This window comes from Colobus angolensis, unplaced genomic scaffold (assembly GCF_000951035.1).
Source record: "Colobus angolensis palliatus isolate OR3802 unplaced genomic scaffold, Cang.pa_1.0 Scaffold87, whole genome shotgun sequence".
Taxonomy (NCBI): Eukaryota; Metazoa; Chordata; class Mammalia; order Primates; family Cercopithecidae; genus Colobus; species Colobus angolensis.
The window spans coordinates 2,544,008-2,560,302 of NW_012122598.1; positions in this window are offsets into that span (position 1 = coordinate 2,544,008).

Sequence of the window (16,295 nt, forward strand, 5' to 3'; positions counted from 1 at the left end):
TGTTCACATTCTCTACAAACTGGACCTGCCCATGCCTTGTCCACTACATCCACAAGGAAGTTGCCAAGTTGTGCCAGAATGAAGCTGGAAACCTATTAATGCGGACTTTTAAGGAATGTAGGAATTCAAAAACCATGTGCAAGTTACTGTTGTGATGATACTGCAAAGAATGGCTTATGTATACACCATATTTCAGTTGCAGTAAAGAGATCTGGTGGCATGAAGACTGAAGGTTGTCTATTAGGTTTGGCTTTTAGGAAGTCAGGGAGAAAGGCATTCTTAGGAATGTGATGTCCATGATGTCAGGGTTATGTATAGAACTAGATTTCATGGGTTTAGGAGTTGATCAAGACAGGGAAGTGGACAAAACGGGGTCATCCTTTTCAGACACTTAGTTGAGAAGGGAAAGAGACACAGAATGATAGCAAGAAGGTGTCATGGGGTGACAAGAGGTACTGTAAGGGTGGGAAAGACTTGGATATGAGAGGAGAGGTTGAGAGGAGGGGCAGGAGAGAGAGGAGAGTAACTGATGGAGCAAAGAATTAGAGGAGATGGGTGGGATACATCTTGAAGCCGTGTACAAGAAAAAGGAAAATCAAGTGGGTGTGGAGGCAAGCAGGAATAAAGGCACAGAAGTGATGCTGAGGGGATCACTCCTGATGGCTTCAGTGTTCTTGGTGAAGTAGGAAGCCAGGCTTGGGTGGTCTCCCCTATCTGAGCTCAGTGCCTGCAGCAGGTGGAGGAAGGAAGGTTGTAGTCATGGCCTTGAGAAGGGACTTTATTAGGCTGATGGTTGAAAGATAGGGGAATAGGGGAATTGATAAGGCTGGTGAGAAGGTTGTCCAGATGGTGCAGTCCAGTCTGTTCTTTCTATGAGGAATGAGACAGCATCAATTTTATTCACCACTTTCCACTACCTGGTCAATGCCTAGCACATAGTAGATGCCCAGAAAGTATTTGTTGAATGAATGAATAATGCTTAATGTGAGAAGAGCAGGAAAAAGAAGCCAGGAGAGAGCTAACAGCCTCGGAAAAAATGAAGGGGTTAAGGCAATAAGATTATTTATATGAGTGAGGAGCAGATGTGATGAGAGGTAGGTGGGAGATAGAAAATTATGACCAGAAAGTGGGGCTTGGGAATTAAGCTTCTAGGAGGGAGCAGTTCTTGGTGATGGTCCAGGCTGCAGGCCTGGAGTGTGTGGTTGAGGTGGAGTGAAGGAGAAGGTGACCGGAATTGAGAAGACCCAGGGATTCCATGTCCAGGACGCTGAGTGGGTCACCCTCTCAGAGGTGGAACTTACCAAGGACGATGGTGGTAGGAGGGAGGAGATGCATGGTATTCCAGAACCCAACAAGGGGAAGAAACCATAGAGGTAATTTGTTCAACTTCCTACCAAACGATAGCAAGAAGATTGGCTTGGATGGAATGACAGAGTTTTAACATTAAAGTGTTGGAATCAGGTTGGAGGAAAGAAAAAGGGAAAGGGGAGGGCATTTAAGGTCAAAAGAGGAGATCTTTCTGCCAGAAGAGGCAGGCTCATCAACTTTTGAGTAGGAGAGTGACATGTTGAAAATGGTACTTGCATAAGATCATGTTGGTGGGAGTGGATGGGAGCAAAGGGAAACTAGAGACTCTGGATGATCTTTGGGGAGCAGTGAGCCACTTCCAAACTCATGACCCACTGCAGTTTGCCAGGCTGTCATAAACAGCATAAATTCTTCCCACTCAATGTGTCAGGCTGGTACATACCCCTGTGTTTGTGGATATACCACGCTCTGCTTCGTAGCCTTCAGCAGCCAGCAGCCTTTGATGATCTTGTTCAAATGAAGCTGTAATATTTGCCACACAGATAGGTTTCTGCAAGTCTCTTTATCTCCTCAACATGGGATACTGTTTATCCTCTCCATCAACTCACCTCAAGATACCTTCTCTGGGAAGTCTTCCTTGACTAACCGCCCTCCATAGTTCCCATTTCAATCCCCTCCAGTAACAGGCACATGACTGTTTCTGGTCCCATCTGTGTCTGCTTCATGCTGTGGGTAAGAGTGTCAGGCTGTTTGCTTTCTGGGTATTAACAGAACACATTTCCTCCTTCCTATAAACTTCTTGTTATATGATCAAGAAGCTATTCAGTAAATGAAAGAGAACTGCGTTTGCTTAAGCTTTAGCTCCCATGTTGTCTTATGTGTCTTTCAATGAGTGCCCTTCCCAAAATCTTTGAGAGCCGACTTGCCATCCCATGATCTACTCCTGTGGTGCTGTCTACAGAGGCAAGCACAACATTAGATTCCTGTAGATGTGATGGTGCCAAAGAATGCATCTGTTCTAAGCCTGGTATAAGCACCTACCAGAGGTGAAAATAACTGTAGCCTCCAGGGCAACCTGAGTGTGCTCTTTGTTTTTATTTTAATAAACTGTAACTAGAAGGTTCTCAGTCATCAAGTTGTTTATGTTCATGCACAGGGTCAGTTGGCAGTGAACCTACCCCTGACACCCAGTCAAAACTTCTCTTCTTTCCAGAGGTGATGGCACGGCAGCTCGGAGTGCCCAGCTCTCTGGCCTGTCTGCAGGGAAGGCCTTCTAGCACCCCTGCTACTGTGCTGTAACTTTTTTCTTGGCCTATGCTCACCAGAAACCACTGGATTCAGATCCTCTCTCCTTATAGCCAGGATGACTGTTGCTGTTACCCCGGGTTAAATTCTTAATAAAATTGCCTCTCTTTTGTTTATTTTGAGGATAATCTGCAGTCTTTTCCCAGGCCCCTGAGGGTGTCAGGCTGCCAAGACAAGCATCCAAGCTGGGATGTTAGGGGCTTCTAGGGGCTGAGAAAGTGTGAGGGTGTGAGGTGAGATTCAAGGCCTTCCAACCAGCTGGGTCTCTTTACCCTCCAGTTGGATGATTTGGCTGCATTTCCCATGTGCTTAACATGGGCTTGGTGCACAGGTGGGCATGTTTAGCAGACAGGGCAGCCATTCCTCCCAAGCGGCAGCTGATTTAGTTAGTTTGTATCTCAAAACCCCGTCTTGAGTTCATGCATGCAGGCTCCTGTCCTGGGTTTGGGGCAGGAGATGATTGGGGTTGAAAGGTGTCTGGAGGGCCAAGACTTCTTCTCCAGCATGACAGTGGAGGCGGGACACACAGCTACCCACACAGAGGACAATGCCATAAGCAGGAGGAGCTGAATAGTTGTTGATCCCACAAAATCTGGGAGCCTACCATGGGCCAGGCACTGTGCTAGGCAGTGGGGAACCCTGGAGAACCAGGCAGAGAGGATCCTGTCATCATGGCACCTGTTGTCAGGTGGACAAGGGTGCAGCCCTCCCTGCAGGGGAGAGGCAGGAAGGGAATTCAGGCAGCAGAATACATAGGGGCCTGAAAAGGGGACTAAGGGAGCGTGTTTGAAAGAGGAAGAGACTGGGCATGGGATATGAGATAAGTGAGATGAAGCTCCCTGGGCAGCAGGTGGGGGCAGCTCCCCGAAGCCCAGGATTATGGCTCTGATGAAAGTGGTGTCCTGGTATGCCAGAGGGACACCTGAACCTAGTAGGTAGGGCAGCCTTTCAGACTCCTGATTGGGAGCTTTTGCAACTGGGCTTGCCAAATGGTACCACACAGAGCAAGGACTTTGTGCTATCTTAACTTACATCCATCAACTTAAAGGCAGAATGATCTTTCAATCTGGTAGACAGGATCCCCAAAACTTCATAAACTATGTGGCATTGAGTTTCTGGGATCTCAGAACATGGATTATTCCTTCCCAAGAGGTGGGAAGCAGGTGACTGCTGTCTCTGGATAAAGGCTCAACAATCACTGGAGTTTCCCAGCGTGATTTAGTTTATATGGATATGAATGCTATGAGCAGAAGTTAGCATCACCAGCCACATAGCACACAGGTTAAATATTTTCACTAAGGGGACAGATGGAGACCTGTGCTCAGTTATATACGCAGTTGGATTTAGGGACTCGGTGCACTTCCTCCTCCTGCTTTGGAATGCTAACCTGCAGGTGGCAATTGCTGACACTGAGCAGCATGGTGCCAGGGATGGTGCTGACCCTCAAGGAAGCCCAGGCCAAGTTGGCAGAGCTCAGGGAGTCCCTGCTGCAGGCCAGGGAGGACCTGGCCCATCTTCCATGTGACTGCCAGGAGCTGCTGAACATCAAGCTGGGCTGGATGTGGAGACTGCCACCTACCAGAAGATGCTGGAAGGCAAGGAGTGCAGCAGCGTAGGCACTCTGATAAAGGCACAGAACCCAACTTGAGAACCCTGTTTCACAGGATTGTGTGGTCCTTCGGTTAGCTGTGCTGTGTTACAGTTATTTTTGTCCCTACATTTCCTTCCCCTTGGTATACACAGGCTCTAACACAGTGGCAGGGGACAAAGGAAGGGCTCAACAAGTGCTTGATGAACTGGACTGTACTGCTCAGCACTCTCTCTTTGGGCTCAGAGATACAACTTTTATAATATTTGCTAGAGTGGAATGCTCAGAGCCTCCTAATAGGCATATAGTGCACTCAAAGGCAAATGTCAGTGAATCCTGGTGTGGTGAAGAACATGAAGATCTGTACCAGGTAGTCCTAGTAGCCTGCTGTCCCTACACTTTAAACTGGTGTTTCCACTTTCATCAGAACCAGTCACTCTTCCTCACCTTCCCTTCTTTGTTAATGTTACCATTGGACAGTTGGAGTCTGTGCAGTGCTCTGGAAAAGATACTTGGCCAGCTGGGTGTGGTGGCTCACACCTGTAATCCTAGTGCTTTGGGAGGCTGGGGCAGGATCACTTGAGGCCAGGAACTCCAGAACAACCTGGACAACATAAAGAGACCCTATCTTTACAAAAAATAATACAAAATTAGCCAGGCATGGTGGTATGTGCCTGTAGTTCCAGCTACTTGAGAGGCTGAGGGAGAAGGATCACTTGAGCTCAGGAGTGTGAGGCTGCAGTGAGGCATGATTGCACCACTGCATTCCAACCTGGGTTGGAAGGCCCCATCTTAAAAAAGACAGCTACACCTGGATGTGGGTGGTGTCCATGGGCCCAGAAGGATGATGCAAATAGGATCTGTGTCACTTATGGTATGGGATGGCGAATATGCAGGGCACTCTACCCAGCTTGATTTACTCATCTCACACACTGCTGAAAAGCCATATTATCCCAGTTTTGCCCATGCGGTAACTGAGGCCAAGGTGATGGCAGAGCCATGTATCCAGAGACATACTACATTTCTATTCTCTGCATTCCCCATCCTAGAATCTCAGGGAAGTCCCTTCTCATGTCTAACCTCAATCCCTGATGCTGGAGCTCATATCATTGTACCCTGGCAACCCAGGGGCTAATTCCAAAAAGAGCTTGTCTCACCTGGCTAATTTCACCATAACCTTTCCATGATATTTATTTTGTTCCTGAATAGGGTATCTGGGGAGTGCCAGCATCCAGTGTGTATCTGTGAGTATACCGTGCACTTCTTTTCTATCATTTTAGATGATTTCTCATGGGTTTGTATCAGCTTTTCAATCCTAGAATTGTCTTCTACAGCCTTGTCCCTAGACTAACACAAAGGCAGGGGCACAAGGGAGAGACACATAAGTCATATTTAGGTAGGATTTATCCAGTGTATGTCCTGGGCCTCCCTCAGACAGGGAAGGCATAGGAGCGTTGTCTCTCCTCTTCTTTTCTTTTGCTCTCTTTTTGTAGCGTCTTTTCACAAGTCTCTCCTCTGTGGTTTTCCTTGAACACCCATTTCTCAGACAGGGATTGGCATGCAATGGGCATTTAGGAAGACAGACTGTAACTGAGCAGTCCATTCTCATTGCAGCTGTGGTCAATCACATTTCTAGCAGCAAAAACATTAGTAAGGGGGACAGTAGCAGCTCCAGCAGTGGCAACTGGAGCAACAGAGGTACCCAGGGTCTACAAGTGGGTATCAACCCCACGGCTGATGGGTAGGATGTCCAGTTCAGAAGCATAGGTCTCTCCGTGGATCAGAATCCCAGACTTGGCAGTTCATCACCATCCTCCTTGGCCAGGATTGTGCAGACGACCACCAGCAGTGGCCAGTGCTCCTGCACCACATACAGAGCCTGAAACCTAATACATGACTACAGAAAGTCCCCCTGACCTTTACCACTCCTCTGTAATAGCTCTTTTCTCCTCAGAGTTAGTGACACCACAATCCCATCCCCTTTGATGCTCAAAGCCTATCCAAGAAGGGACCCAGAAAGACATTGTCAAGCTAGGGGGTTGGACCTGAGCCATGGCACTATTGCCTTTTTTCTTTCTTTTTTATTTCTCTTCCTCTTCCTCTTCCTTTCCTTTACCTTCTTTTCTTTTCTTTCCCTCCCTCCCTCCCTCCCTCCCTCCCTTCCTTCCTTCCTCAGAATCTCGTTCTGTTGCCAGGCTGCAGTGCGCTGGTGTAATCTCGGTTCACTGCAACCTCTACCTCCAGGGTTTAAGCAATTCTCCTGCCTCAGAATTCCAAGTAGCTGGGATTACAGGCACACACCACCATGCCAAGCTAATTTTTTGTATTTTTAGTAGAGATGGGGTTTCATTATGTTGGCCAGGCTGGTCTTGAACTCCTGACCTCGTGATCTGCCTGCCTCGGCTTCCCAAAGTGCTGGGATTACAGACGTGAGCTATCATGCCTGGCCCACCTTCATGTTGTCTTATATAGAAACCCTGCCTTTCCTTCTTTCAGCTCTGTTTTTTTTTTCTCCATTAGACTGTAATATGTTATGCTGCATTTTGGCTCTAAGTTTTGCAGAACAATACAGACCCATTGTGCCTTCTGAATTGGAGGGTGACAGAAAGGCTGCAGAAAGTTATGGTAGCAGCTGTGTGTGGACTGAGCGAGAGATGAGAGGAGAATGAGAGCACTGAGGGAGTCTTTGGGGTTAAGCAACCTGCGTCAGACAATCGGCCTGATTGCAGTGATATGCTTCCCACTTCTGGATCCACCCTAGGGCAGCCCACTCCCTGAGGCTGGCACACTTCTCGCCGAGGCCTCAGTGGTCCTTGCCAAGACTCCAAATGGCTCAACAACAGTCAACTGTCACTTCAGTGCCCAGCCTGGGTCTCCTCAGGGCCTTCCTCACTGCTCCTCTTGAGGTCTTTGGGCCAAGGTGGTGGGGGAATGCGGTCAAATGCTGCCCATGTATCTGTCTTTCTTATTATTCAAGAGCAGCCAACCCTTTCCCCAGCAAGATTTTGCCCACAACACTTCACATGCCCTTTCCCCCCACGTACTGAGATCTCAAGGTTATGGAAAACCAACAAATGAAGCAAATATACACTACCTAGTTATATACTTAATTACTCCCTGCCATAAATTGTTCTGAGAACTTCACATATGGCTCATCTAATCTTCACAATGATCGTATTGTTATGGGATCCTTGGGATGTCACTTTTCTGGCCAGAAACCTCTATGGCTGGTGGTACCTTTGCCCAAGTTCTTGTCCTGTGTCCAGGAAGAGTGAGGTATGCAGACAAGTGGAAGGTGAACAAGATGAAGAGGAGTTTCACTGAGTGTTACAACAGCTCAAAGGAGACCCACAGTGGGTAGCTTCCCTCTGTGGGCAGGTTGTACTGTGTAGAGTGTGCAGCTCTCAGCAGAGAGGAGACTCTGGAAAGAGTGGCTCCTTTCTGTGGGGAGGTCACCCCATCATCTCCACAGATCTTTGAAGCTCTCAGCAGAGAGGGCTGCTCCTCTCTGCAGCTCATCATCCTGGCATCTCCAGCTATCAGCAGAGAGGGTAGCTCCTCTCTGCAGGTGGTCCTCTCTCATCTCTTCATCCTCTGTGTCCTTTCCCCTGCTCTGGCTGTGCCCTGGGATTTTATGGACCTCAGAGGGGAGGAAGTGTGTGCTGAATGGCCCATGGGCTGCCCCAAGGAGGTACCACAAGTCCCCACTCCAGTTGGTGGGACTGGCTGACCATTCCCCAGCCTTCAGGCCCTCCCTGGCCTGAAGGTGAGACCTTACTGGGGACCGCTCTTTTCCACCCAGTGATCTGCCTGCCTCCCACTGCCATTCATGACCCTGGGGCTCAGACTCAATCCAGCTTGGAGATCACAGCAGGCAACAGGAGAGGAGAGAGGCCAGGCAGGGGAAGCAGAAACCCCCTGAAGCAGCAGGGACTGGAGGGGGGTCCTTCCCAGGCCTCTGAAGGTGCAGGCTGCAGAGATGCCCAGGTCTTGCTCCTGTGAGGGCAGGGGCAGCTGTACCTGGGGCGCTTCTGCCCCACCAACTTGGAAGGGGTGGGGCTCCTGCCTGTCCCTGGCTCCTGCCTGCTCTGCAGAGTGGGAGACCCAGGTCTGTTGCTGTAGATCAGGCAACTGCAGCTGCACCCAGGAAGGCAGACCCTGCCTACTCCTGGCCCTCTAAAGAGCACAAGGAGGTTCCGATCCACAGCCACAGTTTTGAGGCTGTAACCCTGACCAGGAGGGCGGGGCTCCTGCTTTCTTCTTCCCACAGGAGGCCTGGGTCTGCAGCCACAATTTGGGCAGCTGCAGCAGCACCTGGGGAGGTCCCGCCCCGACTCAGAAGAGGTGGGGCTCCCACCGGCTCCATGGAGTGTGCAGCCCCAGCTGTGCCTCCCTGCTGCAGCTGCTGCCATCACTATGAAGTGGGCATGATTATCCTTACCTTACAGATGTAGAAAAGGAGGTATAGAGACTTAAAGGCCACATTGTGCCACAGGTTACAGTTAGCAAGTGGTAGAGCCAGTGTGTGAACATACGCAGTTGAGCCCCAGAGTCCATGCTTGTCACTCCCATACTATATTAATAACATAGGTGTAGTTTTGTTTCTTCAAGACAGTGTGTGTGTGGGGTGTGTTTCTGGTCTTCAACGGCACAGCGTTACTTTAGTGAGAGGCCTTTGAGTCTTTAGACGCCATCCAGGAAGCGGTGCTCTGTCCTTGGTGCTGAAATCTGGCCCTGGTGTCCGGTGGCCTTTTCTATTTCAGGAGGCTGACACTGTAGTCATTTCTTCCAAACTCAACTCTTCCCATCCCCTGCTTCAGCCCTGACTATTTGCATTTGGGCGCACAAATTTCCTGTCCAAGATCAGATACACATTTGGTTCAGAGCCCGACTTTAAAATAGTCTCAGACTTTGTCTATTTTGTTATATTCCCAATAAAACCATGACCAAAAAAATTTACCTCTAAGCCTTTATGAATAATAAAGCCTATGAATATTGGCATGTTTTCCTTTCTGCCTCCTGCTACTGGAGGGTATTTGTCATTGGTGTTTAGACTATTATATTTACTTTCTATTTTAACATGGATTATTATTTTAAGTTAACTCCCTTATTATTGTGATAAGAGAGATATAAAAATAAAAAATCTAAGAAGCTAGTCTTCTCTTGATTGAGGCTGGGTTCATGCTGAGCCACATTAGAAACTGGTCACTCCAGAGGAAGTGAACGATTTAAAACATTAGGTATTATTATTCATTAATATGGTAATTAAAGTAATATCTTCCTCTCTGGGATGTGTTGAAGAACACATGAAGTAATATATGTAAAAAACACTTTGTAAGACAAAAGATATTCATACTGATATTGTACTATATGCATGCAAATTTTTATTAGCAACTCTATTCTAAATTCTTTAAGGAAAGCAACTGTGTCATATAGTGCTTCTGTGTTACACAATACTGAGCAGGAAATGTGCACTCAGTAAACACTTGCTGACTGATTGCTTAAACAATTAAGCAGTTAAACAATTGCTTAACTGATTAAATGACATAATACATGCTAGAGCTTGGCACAGCTCCTAGAACAAGATAAGTACTCAATAAATGGGAGATATTGTTATCATTATTTCCTATCTATCAATTTCTAATACTATCACTGTTAGTTAATTTCTGAGGAATAAGACTCTTAAGGCTAGAAGTGACTTCAGAGGCCATGAAAAGGAGCCTCCATTTAGATACCTATGTCCTCTCTAAAACGTTGTCTACAGTGGTATCCCACCCTGCTGTGGTGGGGAACTCCTCTTCCTCTCACAGAGGAGGTTAAGCTGAGTCTTACCGTGTAAAATTCCACTAATTGGTCCAAGTTTTCCTGTGGCTATAGGTAACAACTGTAAATCCCTTTGTGCATGAGAGTCTACAAATGTTTAAGGAAGGTTCTCCCTTTATCAGGGTCCTTCTCCAGGTGGGACACTTTCATCTCCTCTCAGCTGGGGGATGCCCCCAACCATCCTCAGTGCTCTCAGACATCTTCCAGGTGCCTAGAACCAAACCCTTCAGGTGAAGCCTGACTAGTACAGGAAAAAGGTGGGCACATAGCTTGTCTTTGTGCATCCTCTGACCTTGCAGGTAATTTTGGCAGCTGCTTTCTGCCACTGACTCACCTTAAGCTGGCATGATTTTATGCAAGCCATTGTGAAACCTTATCACCCCATGGGGAACTGTGCAGCTGTTTTGCTTGAATGCACATGTGGGGTTTTACATTAATCTCTGTTAAATCTTTCTTATTAGTTTTGGCTCAAGCTTCAAACTGTCAAATTATTTTTGGATTCTGATTCTGCTGTCCAACTTACTTGTTACTCTTACTAGGTTCAGGCAAGCTGTATATTTGAACTATGTGCTCAGATGTCCTTATTTGCATGTACTGGAAAGAGAAACTGCTATTTACAGTAAAAGCTGCTTATTTATAATAGGAAGGAAAGGTGTCATAATTAGTCTAAGGCAAGGTGGCTCTTCAAAAACTTTTTTCGTGTGTGTGCACAAAAAAATTGGAATGAACAAAAACTTTCTTATGGAAAATGTCAAACAAACATCAAAGTAGAATGGTGTAATAAACACCTGTGTGCCCATCACCCACCTCAGCAATAAACTCATCTTATTTCATTTCTACCAATTCCATGCCTCTCGATGGTGGAACAAATCTCAGACATTACACTATTTTATTCATAAATATTTTTATAAGTTTCTGTAAAAGATAAGGACTCTTTAAATAATATAACCATAATAACCTTATGGCCCTTAACAAGATAAACATTAATTATTTAATATGATCAAATATCCAGTCAGGTTTCACATTTTCCCTAATGTCTCAGGAATGTTTTCATTAAAATTGTTGGCTTGCATCAGGGTCTAAATAATGTTCATACATTGCAATTGGTGTATATGTGTGGATTCCCATCCTTCTTTTTGTTTCTTGTAATTTATTTATTGAAGAAACCTGGTCAATTGTGTGTAGAGTTAGCATCCTACTAAGTTAGTGATATTTTCCTCCTCACAGTGTGATGTTGTTTAACATGTTTCTCCATCCTTTGTCCATATTTAAAAAAATTTGTCGCCGGGCATGGTGGTTCGTGCCTGTAATCCCAGCACTTTGGGAGGTCGAGGCTGGTGGGTCACAAGGTCAGGAGATCAAGACCATCCTGGCTAACACAGTGAAACCCCGTCTCTACTAAAAGTACGAAAAAATTAGCCAAGCATAATGGCAAACGCCTGTAGTCCCAGCTACTCAGGAGGCTGAGGCAGGAGAAAGGCATGAGCCCAGGATGTGGAGCTTGCAGTGAGCCCAGATCACGCTGCTGCACTCCAGCCTGGCCTACAGAGCGAGACTATGTCTCAAAAAAAATTGTCATACATTAAAATGGACTTTTTGGGTGTGTGTGTATATATATATACATTTTTTCTTTTGAGACAAGATCTCTCTCAATCACCCAGGCTAGGGTGTAGTGGCGGGATCATGCCTCACTGCAGCTTTAACCTCCTGGGGTCAGGTGATCCTCCCACTTCAGCCTCCTGAGTAGCTGGAACTATGGGTGCATGCCACCATGCCTGGCTAACTTTTGTATTTTTTGTAAAGATGGGATTTCGCTATGTTGCCTAGACTGGTCTTGAACTCCTGGGCTTGAGTGATTCTCTCCCAGCCTACCAAAGTGCTGGGATTACAGGCATGAGCCACTGCGCCCTGTCACCAGTTCTATAAATTTTAACACAGTTATAAGCATATAGATTTAGGTACCCACTCCCACAATCAGGGTGTAAACAGTTTCATCACCCCCCAAAACCCCCTCGTGCTATTTTTTATAGTCATTTATTCCCCCCACCCCTAACCTCTGGCAACCACAGATCTGTTCTTTGTCCTTATAGTCTTGTCTTTTTGAGAATTTCATGTAAAGAAATCATACGGAGGTTCTCCTTAATGTCCAGCCTAAGACATGCTCAATGAAATGCAACACTCTGTCCTTGTCTTGGGATGGGGGACACAGTTGCTCTTCCATGCCTTCATTGCCTATGTGGTTTGCCTGCTGTTACCTGCGGCACAGTATGGGGTTCAAGTCGGTGCCTCCATTCACTCTTTGTTATCTGCTTGATTCCACTGGAGCGGATGCTGGATTGCCAACAGAAGGGCTCTGGGTGGGGCAAGGGGTTTAGTGTGCTGGGAACCTGGCACTGAGAGGCTGAGGACAAGTGAGCATGTGTGGGTGGCTCCAAAGCCTGGCTGAGTGACTGTTCCCTGCCACTGAGGCCTCTTCTCTTACCAAGTACGTGAATAAACAAGAATCAGCTGGTTTTCTAATGTGCTCCAGTCAGGCATGATAAATGACCCTGGCAGGAGAGAGAAACATGTCCCAAAAGAATGCACTTGGAGGTTGTAATGAGTAAGTCTATCTTCCCACGCCTTGTCCAGAGATCCCATGCTCCGGGCCATGTGCTGAGCTTGGAACAAGGGAAAAGGATGCTGCAGTGGAAACATAAGCTTGCATGGGACATTTCATCTTCCTCCTCTCCTTTTTTCCCCTGCAAAAGTTCATTGCCCACTCAGCCCAGCATGAGGTTTCAAGTCCTTGGTGAGAGCCTAGAATGTACATTGCATTCATTTGATGGTCTGGGCGGGAGTCAGGCTTTACTCCGAACCACCTAGGCATGAGATGATTGCAGGTAAAGCCCCATATACAGGGCAGAGAGTCCTGTCCTTGCAGGCTATGCACCGTCCAGAGGTAAGGAGAGTCACTTCCTCAGGACAAAAAGGTAAAATGTTACCTTATAGACTCTTGATGGCCCCCGCATCCTGAGGACCCACTGCAGTGGATGTGGTTCCCAGCAGAGCTGAAGGGCTTTCTCTCAGGACCACACTGCATCATTAAGTGAGACAAGGTCTCCTGCAAACATTTAATGTTTTAAGGGCTGGGATCTGACTGGCAGAAGTCAATGACCCAGGTCACCGGAGATGGGAGGAGCATGGAAAATCACCTAATTATAGCAAATGACGAAGTTTGGGACTGGGTTCTAGTAGGAAGCAGCCCATCCATTGTAGGGAGCCTAAGTGTTTTTCTGCCTTGGATCTGGTCAAGGAAAAATGAGGCCAGTGTCAGAGAAAAATCAAAGCAACTAGTGGCTCCAGGGTTAGGACTAAGGTGTGTTTGGGATTTGAGGCGCTGACCTGTTTTGGCTGGAAAATCAAGCTCAGGAAACTGTCAAATTAGTGAGCTAATCCACCAGGACTTATAAAAAGGACCACCTCTCTCCTTGTATCAGAAGGTGCCCTTTCCTCAGGCTTTCTAAACCAGGACGTCTTCCTGCATCCAGAGAAAATGATGAGCCAGCAGTCCAGCAGGACCTCCTAGGCCACCCAGGGCTCCAGTGGCCACTCTGCCATCCTGTGTCTGACCAGAGCCATGGTGGTGCCATTAGATCCATCAGCCTCACGTTCCGGGGGAGGCAGTGCTGCTGTGACCTGTGCCATGACAGGGGGCAACTTTGGCAGCAGGAGTCTGTACAGCTTTGCGGGGAGAAAGAAGATCTCACTAAGGGTGGCTGGAGGTGCTACCCAGGCTGGGGGCAGGGCCAGGGGTGCTGGGGCACCTTTGGAAGCAGTCTGTGTGGGGCTGAAGGAAGGGATATGAAAAGTGTCTTTGGAGGAAGCTCCTTCAGCATTGGAGGGCGACCTAGTGGCTTTGGAGGAGCGCCTGGTGGAGCCTGGGGCTTTGGAGGTTTGGGGGCCTTTCCGTTTGGCATCCAGGAGGTGACCATCAACCAGAGCCTCCGGTAGCCCCTGAACATGGGGATCGATGCCTAGATTGAGATGAAGACCCAGGAGAGGGAGCAGATCAAGACCCTCAACAACAAATTTTCCTCTTTCATTGACAAGGTGAGTGTCTGGGGTTGGGGAGGGGCAGAGGCCCTGAGAGCCCCCTGGGATCCCAGGCATGGGAGGCCTGGGTTTGGAGAGCAGGTCTGCTCCTGAGCTGGGGACTGGAAAGAGCATGACCCTCTCCTCCATGGTTGATCACAGGTGCGGTTCCTGGAGCAGCAGAACAAGGTGCTGGAGACCAAGTGATGCTTCCTGTAGGAGCAAACGGCCACCTCCAAGGCCAGTGCCAATGACCTGCAGCCCTTCTTTGAATTCTATTTGGCTGCCTCCAGGCTCACCTGGACAAGCTGTTGATGGAGCAGGGTTGACTGGAGGGGCAGCTGGGCACCGTGCAGGCACTCTCAGGGGCATATAAGAGGAGGTGAGAGGCAGTGCTCCCAGTGGTGAGGCTCAGGTGTCCAGACCGTGAAGGTCATCTGGCCTCTGCGGGCATTGACAAGGAACTGGGGCAATATGGATAAGGAAGGTGCTTGACGGGGCTTATTGGTGGACCTGCTGTGCAGCACCGTGTGAATGAACAAAAGCTCTGCAGCCAGACTGCCGGGGTTTAAGCTTGACTATGTTTCTTTCTAACTGCACAATCATAGGTAATTTACTTAACCAATCTGTGCCTCAGTTTTCTCATTTGTAACATGGGGGTGATAACTGTACCTACCTTAAAAGTTTGAGAGCTAAATAATTTAATATATGCTGTTCAAACAGTGCCCGGCAAATAGTGACACATTATTAATTAATTAGTTAATACTAATGAAAGGCCCATCAACCAAATAGATTGTTAATAATGCTGGTTTTATTATTACTGAATGACATGAACTCGAAGGTCATAATAATGAAAGGCATTAAATGTCTCCTCTGTGCTGGCCCTGTACTTGGTGCTGGGGCTACAGCTGTGCATGTGGAGCTCAGGGGGCCAGTTGTTCCCATAGGGCCCTATGGCTGGGGTAGCCGACTGCATTAGCATGGCAGAGGCAAAAGAGTGGGGCCCTTGGTCATCGTGGCTGTGGTGTAGGGCCTGGACTGAGTGAGGGGCCTGGGAAAGAGAAGCTCAGGGGTTCTCTCTGGGAGTTCCCACCCTGTGGGACTGGAAGGGACATTAACTTCAGTGCTCACTGAGGAACACTGAGAGACCCCAGGACTGTGGGAGGGGCTCAAGCCTCAGTGTGGGAGATGGGAAGCCATATGGGAGCACATCAGAGGACCAAGCATGAAGAACAGGTGGAAGAATGGAGATGGCATTCCATGCAGGGTAGCTAGGCTTGGAGGATGACAAAGTCTCATGCTGTTACCTCCATCACCACCATCCTGAACATTTATGCCAGTGCGAGAAGGGCTGGGAGAACTCAGGGCTTCATGGATCCCTATGACTCAGAGAGATTTCTGCTTGGCTCACCCCTGAGCTGGACTGGCCAGGGCCCCCTCCTAGCACAGCCCTCTGGTACAGCTGCGGCTGACCCATGCTGTTCCTCCTGGAGGAACCATGAAGAGCGGAGCAAGCCTGCAGCAGCTGAGAAGGACTTGGTGCTTCTCAAGTAAGTGAGCAAGGGTAGGGGCTGGGTGGGGACTGGGACTGGGGCTACAGCTGCCAAAGCAGGTTGAACAGTGCTCCTCAGGGGTCAGGCCGAATTCCCACCGTGCCTGTGAGACTTCCCAGCATCCCAGGACTTTCTCAGTGCTGCCAGCCTGGTCACTTCTCAAATGTCACACTCTGCTTCCCTCATCACTAGATCAGTGCCAGAGGGGCCTGGGTGATGGGGGCAAAAAGTGATGAGGAGAGAGAGAGAGATATGGAGAGTCTCCTTGAGCCTCAGGGACTTCCTGGGAGAACATGCCCCAGGGTCACATGAACACTTACACGTCCCCCATCACTGGTGTCTTATGTATCTTTTTTCAAAGGCAGAAATTCTGCTGTATTTTTTATTGGTTACTATGTCTGAGCAGCTTCCAGAGCCTATAAGGAAGCCAGTTGCCAAACTGCTTTGAGCTCTTTGGAATATAATGCCACTTTCCTGCTGTGATGAGGCATTAGTGTCATACATAAGAATTCTCTTTAATTCCTGAGTCTCATTTTCAAGTCCCTTTTTTTTGATATTCATGTATTTATTCTCGGAACAAACAAACTTATCTTCTCAGAGAATAGAAAACAGAGATTTCACTCAGTGTCAAAGATGAACACAGT